The 6,587-nt window shown below is 41.1% G+C and overlaps 1 pseudogene; it reads right to left on the minus strand.

The window, feature by feature from the left end:
- Positions 1-3,843: 3,843 nt before the first annotated feature.
- Positions 3,844-4,495, minus strand: LOC131904747 (large ribosomal subunit protein uL2-like; annotated as a pseudogene).
- Positions 4,496-6,587: the final 2,092 nt, after the last annotated feature.

Consider the following 6,587-nt stretch of genomic DNA (forward strand, 5'->3'; position numbering starts at 1 on the left):
TCTGCTGAGTAGTATTCCATTGTGTATATGTACCACATTTTGTTTATCCATTCTTCAGTTGAAGGGCATCTAGGTTGTTTCCATGTTCTGGCTATTACAAACAACGCTGATATGAACATAGCTGAACAAGTGCTCTTGTGGTGTGGTTGAGCATTCCTTGGGTATATGCCCAAGAGTGGTATAGCTGGATCTTGGGGGAGATGGATTCCCAATTTTCTAAGAAATCGCCATATTGATTTCCAAAGTGGTTGTACAAGCTTGCATTCCCACCAGCAGTGGAGGAGAGTTCCCCTAGCTCCACATCCTCTCCAGCATAAGGTGTCTTCAGTGTTTTTGATCTTAGCCATTCTGACAGGCGTAAGGTGGTATCTCAGAGTTGTTTTGATTTGCATTTCCCTGATGATTAGGGATGTTGAGCAATTCCTTAAATGTCTTTCAGCCATTTGAGTTTCCTCTGTTGAGAATTCTCTGTTTAGTTCTATAGCCCATTTCTTAATTGGACTGTTGGGCATTTTGATGTCTAATTTCTTGAGTTCCTTATATATTCTGGATATCAGTCCTCTGTCAGATGTGGGATTGGTGAAGATCTTTTCCCATTCTGTAGGCTGTCGCTTTGCTTTGTTGACCGTATCCTTTGCCCTACAAAAGCTTCTCAGTTTCAAGAGGTCCCATTGATTGATTGTTTCTCTCAGTGTCTGTGCTACTGGTGTTCTATTTAGAAAGTGGTCTCCTATGCCAATGTGTTCAAGATTTGGAACAAGGATGACGGGACTGCTACTCACATCACCAGGCAGGCTACCTGGAAAATAGGACCCCAAGAAAGACACAGGGATCGCCCAACGACAGAGAAATGGAATGAGATCTACATGAACAGCCTGGACACGAGTGGGGGTAGTGAAGGGCGAGGGTCGAGGGAAAGAGAGCTTGGGTGAGTGGGAGATCCCAGCTGGATCAACAACAGAGAGGGAGAACAAGGAATAGGAGACCATGGTAAATGAAGACCACATGAGAATAGGAAGAAACAGAGTGCTAGAGAGGCCCACAGAAATTCACAAGGATACCCCCACAACAGACTGCTGGCAATGGTCGAGAGACAGTCCGAACTGACCTACTCTGGTGATGGGATGGCCAAACACCCTAATTGTCGTGCTAGAAACCTCATCCAACTACTGGGGGATCTGGATGCAGAGATCCATGACTAGGCCCCGGGTGGATCTCTGGGAGTCCAATTAGCGAGAATGAGGAGGGTTTATATGAGCAAGAATTGTTGAGACCAAGGTCGGATAAAGCACAGAGACAAATAGCCAAACAAACGGAAACACATGAAATATGAACCAATGGCTGAGGGGTCACCAACTGGATCAGGCCCTCTGAGTGGGTGAGACAGTTGATTGGCCTGATCTGTTTGGGAGGCATCCGGGCGGTGGCGCCGGGTCCTGTGCTCATTGCATGAGTTGGCTGTTTGAAGCCTGGGGCCTATGCAGGGTCCCTTGGCTCGGCATGGGAGGAGGGGACTGGACCTGCCTGGACTGAGTCCACCAGGTTGATCTCAGTCTGTGGGGAGGGCTTTGCCCTGGAGGAGATTGGAATGGGGGGCGGGCTGGGGGGAGGGTGGGGGGGGGCGGGAGGGGGGAGAACAAGGGAATCTGTGGCTGATATGTGGAACTGAATTGTATTGCAAAATAAAAAAAAAAAATACATAGACTTAAACCTGATTTCTGTTCCACGATGAAGGAGCCATTAGCCCTGTAACTCGGGTATTTAAATGACTAATTTTATTAAGCAGCATAAAAATTAACAGAAGATTAAGTTTTAGTGTTGTTATCAGTATCCCATAAAACAAATTTTGATACATGGGATGGTGATAAATTGTATTATGTATATATTCTATATTTGTTAGAAATACCTACATTTGTTTAAAAATATTTGATATAAGGTTGTATTTAAATGTTGGCATAGCTTAAATTTGGGCGAAATTTTCAAAATATTCCTTTTCTACGGGAAAGGAAAACATTTATAGTTACTATTCAATGTCACAGAAATGCATCTTTAAAATTTATTTAAAATTTTCTTCCATCAAATAATAAAAAAGTTTAAAAAAAAAAAAATTAAGAGAACTTCCTGCTCAATCATGAGGACCAGAGCTTGGATCCCAGCTCCGAAGGGATTGGATGCCATCTTCCTGTCTTCATGACATCTGTACTCACATTTGTACATACCCACATACAGACACAAATATGAATACAAACTGACAAGCACTTAAAAATAAAAATTAATTTAAAAATAAGTAAACACAAATAAAAATACTTGTGTAAGAAATAATTCAATTGTTTTGGCTACTACCTCCTTTACCAAGATGATGTTCTAAGGCACAAAGCAAAATGTCAAGTCAAGGGAAATTTTAATATCCTTATAAATGATCAATCACTTCTTCCAGCTAGTACTTTTAAATAATTTTCTCATATTTACTGAGACTCCAAAATTTTCAGTAACTCCTGTTTTACTGCTTTTGTTTGTTGTTGTTTTATTTGTTGTTCTGGGCTTTTGTTATGGAATATTTGTTTAACTGTGCAAAGATGTGTTGATTTGTTTAACTATGCAAAGATGTGTTGCTGTTTTACCTTGCCTGCCTAAGTCACCTGATTAGTCTAATAAAAAGCTGAATGGGCAATAGCGAGGGACGAGGTAGGACTTCCAGACAGGGAGAGTAAAGAGGAGGAGGATTTGGGGCTCAGAAAGAAAGAAAGAAAAAGAGATGCCATGGAGATGACAGGGGCCAGCCAGACAGACATGGAGGAAGCAGGAAAGTAGGATATACAGAATGAAAGAAAGATTAAAAAGTCCCAAGGTAAAATGTAGATGAAGAGAAACACTTTAAGTTAAAAGAGCTAGTGAGACAAGCCTAAGCTAAGACTGAGCATTCATAATTAATAAGTCTGCATGTCTTTATTTAGGAGCTGGTTGATGGTCCAAGAAAATGCCAACTACAGATGTTTTTGTTAGTTTGTCTGTTTTGAGACGGGGACTTACCGTGTATCTCTGGATAGCCTGGAACTTGGAGGGTCCTATCTTCCTGGGATTAAAGGCACAAGCTACCAGGCCTGGTTTACCTTACTATTCTTTTTGTGGGGGAGATGGTGGTTCTAGAGAGGGTTTCTCTGTGTAGCCTTGGCTGTCCTGGAACTCACTTTGTAGACCAGGCTAGATATCCTCCTTCCTCTGCCTCTGTAGTCTGTAGTACACGCACTACCACTGCCTGGTTTATCTTACTATTCTTAGTTTATTATTTGTGTGTAGACTTTTAGATCATGGCCAGATGGATTAGCCTATTTTCTGCAATTGGACAACTATAATCGAAAAACAAAAACCACTTTGTATTTAAGGTTTAATTTCTTCCAGAAAAAAAAAAAAAACAGAAGTATTTATTTTTCCCACTTTATTGATTGTACTGTAGTCACTGTGTTCTTATTTTGATGTCACATTTTTTCACATATAAAGAAAGCAGACTAATTATAAAGTGAATTTAGTGGAGGTCAGCAAGGAAAAACCTTTACCTATTTATAACATTTTATTCCCTAGTCCATAGACTGTTATGAAAGTGAAGTTATAATGATAAATATATTTACTAGTTATTCTACCATTAAATCACAATAATTAGTTTATTTTGTTGTGTTAACACAGTATGTTATTATGGCTGACAATGTTTTGGCTCTTGCTATGGTTTGGATGCTCCCCCTCCTCCTCCTCTTCCTCTTCCTCCTCTTCCTCTTCTTCTTTTTTTATTTTAATTTTAACTTTTTTATTTTTGCTAGCCAAATGACATACTTTATTAGCTCCTGAGTTCTATGTCTTTCTTCTGTACAGCTTGGTTCCATGTAGTTGCCCTGTCCGGCGCTCATCAATGAAACCCACTTTGCGCCCAACAGGGGCATCTCTTCGCATAGTGCCGGTGGTTACCACTTCCAAAGGGGCGCTCCACAGGATTCATGGCCACACTCCGTGCATGTGGCCAGCAGCTACTTTTTGCCTTGTACTTTAAGATAGGTTTCTCATTTATGCCCCCACTGGATACCACACCAACAACAGCTCTGTTGGCTGAGGAAATGACCTTCTTGAACCCTAGAAACAGCTTCTCTCCAGTCTTGGTCTCCAGGTTGTGGGAGATGACTATGGCATAGTTCCAGGAGGCTCGAGACAGCTTACCCCTGTCCCCAGGCTTGTCCTCAGGACAAGAAATTGCCAATAGTCATCTGGATCTTCCTGCTACCGTACACTGTCCAGTGTGGATTCCCTCTGTGTCAATGAACAGCTCTGTCTGCTTCTTAAATCCATAGGGATCATGAAAGACCACTTTCGCGAGGGAAGCGCTACAGGGAAGGTTATGAATGATGTCCTTTAAGATTCCATTAATATATCTCTGCTGCTCAATAAAGTCCTTAACATGTTTCATATGCCTGCAGAACACAGAACTGGCACCTCTGATCACATGATCCATGGCGGGAGTCTGCAGGCAACCACCTCTGAAAGAAGAAACGTTTCTTAAATGTTACCACAAGGTTTGTATGTTAAAGGTTTGGTCACCACCTGAGGTTAAATTCGGATGCAGTGAAACTTGCAGGTGAATGGGCCACATGAAAAGAACTTGAGTTACCGAGGCCATGTCCTTGAAAGGGATAGTAGGACCACAGATGTTCTTGTCTTTGTCTTCTGCTTCCTGCCTGCCATTCACTGAGAAGAGCAGCCTTGCCACGTACTCTGCACTGTGATGCTCAGCCCGTGCAATGAGGCAAACATGCTCCGAGGGTGTGACCCAAAAATCAATCCTATTTCATTATCATTGGATTGTTATCAGCTATTTTGTCACACTGACAGGAAGCATCTTCAATGCCTAAGTATTAATCCAAGTTTGGCTTTGTAAACAATTGCACATAGCCGACTATTAGTGTATATAGGATTATTTGTTTGACATGAGTGCAAATCCGTGTATACATTAGTAACAAAATTTATCTGAGTGTGTTTGTTTCAATATTTTGACCAAGTCTGGTTATTTCAGATCCAGTATTCCAACCCTTGTGGGTCTTAATCACTCTAGTATCTTGTCACTGTATAATTTATCATCTAAGCCCTTATTCATAGAAATGGACAGAAACGATTAACACCTAATGTAATAATCAATAAAATTCTGCCACGTGAAAATAGATTTCCCCATTGATTAAAACACTCCCATCTTTAAAACAGTTTGCCAGATAAGCTGATTTAGTCAGTTATTTGTTTGAAGGGAACAGAGGAAGTCCTGAGTGAGTGAAGTCCTGAGTTAATGTGTGTTGTTGACATGGGCACAGCCATGACAAGGACTACGGTCTTGCATCCATGGAATATTGGCAAAGCCTTTCCCCATAAAGGTGCAGCTGAAAAACTGACAGCCTTCTTCCTGTAGTCAAAGAATTATGAATAATTGCCAGTGTGGGCAAAACAATAGCAACTTCAGCTTCTTTCTCCCAGTGCTTGAGACCTCCTGTTGAGACGAGCTAAATTCTCCACCATGTGCTGTCTATAATAAACACCTTGAGGTTCCCAGTTGTTGAGGTAGTTGGTGCCACTTCATCATTGAAGTGTCCATATCCTGCCTGACCACAGCTTTTCTGTATCCTTGTGTCTGTGTGTCTATCCTTTATTCTGGGAATGTCTCTACATTCCCCCACTGCCCTTAGTCACAGGGTTCCAGACCCAAGCCACGTAGCATGTGGAATTTTATTTATTTATTTATTTATTTATTTATTTATTTATTTATTTGCAGCTTTAGGGATTGAACTCGGGGCATCATGCATACTAGGTGGGAGCCGTGTTACTGAACTACATCCCTGACCTGCCACTCACTCGTTTCAGATTCTCTGAAAATCATCTTGTTTCACACAGAGCTGTGCAGAAATTTTGCCACATAGATTTCCAAAATGAAAGTCTTGATTTTCTCTTAGGATTTCAGTGATACAGAACCTAGTTTCCAGGCCACAATAAAGCATTACATCAGAGCAGACACATTGCTCAAGAGCTGGCTTTTGTGAGCCAATATTTTCAGTTGGCTATTACCACTATGTCCTTTGTGTGTCACTGTTGAAACCACCTTCTGACTATACTTTGATAACTGACATCTTTGTCTTCTACATCATTTCATGACTGCAACTGGTACTCCTTGAGACGCGGTGTCATTATTTGTAAATAGAGACATCATCCTTGCCATCTACTCAGCTCAGAGGACCAATACCATTAAGTTCTTTATGAGATCTGTTAGACTAGGGCATTGCTCTAATAAACTATATACTTAGAGCCACCTACTAACTCATTCTGTTGAAGGATGCTGAGAATTGGATGGTCCCCAGCTCCTTAAATACCCGTAATAGCAGAGTAGCCACATCATCTAACAAATGTGCTAAGAACTTAAAAGCCACCAAGTTCTCAAAATCTTTAGTTTCCAGCTATTCTATTGGCACAGTGCAAAATTCTGTCAAGTGGCCCATTTCAAAGTGTTCCCAATAGTCTTCTTAGAGACTTCATTTAGAATTAGAATTCCCTTGTCAGTAAATTCATTC

This window comes from Peromyscus eremicus, chromosome 2 (genome assembly GCF_949786415.1).
Source record: "Peromyscus eremicus chromosome 2, PerEre_H2_v1, whole genome shotgun sequence".
NCBI lineage: Eukaryota > Metazoa > Chordata > Mammalia > Rodentia > Cricetidae > Peromyscus > Peromyscus eremicus.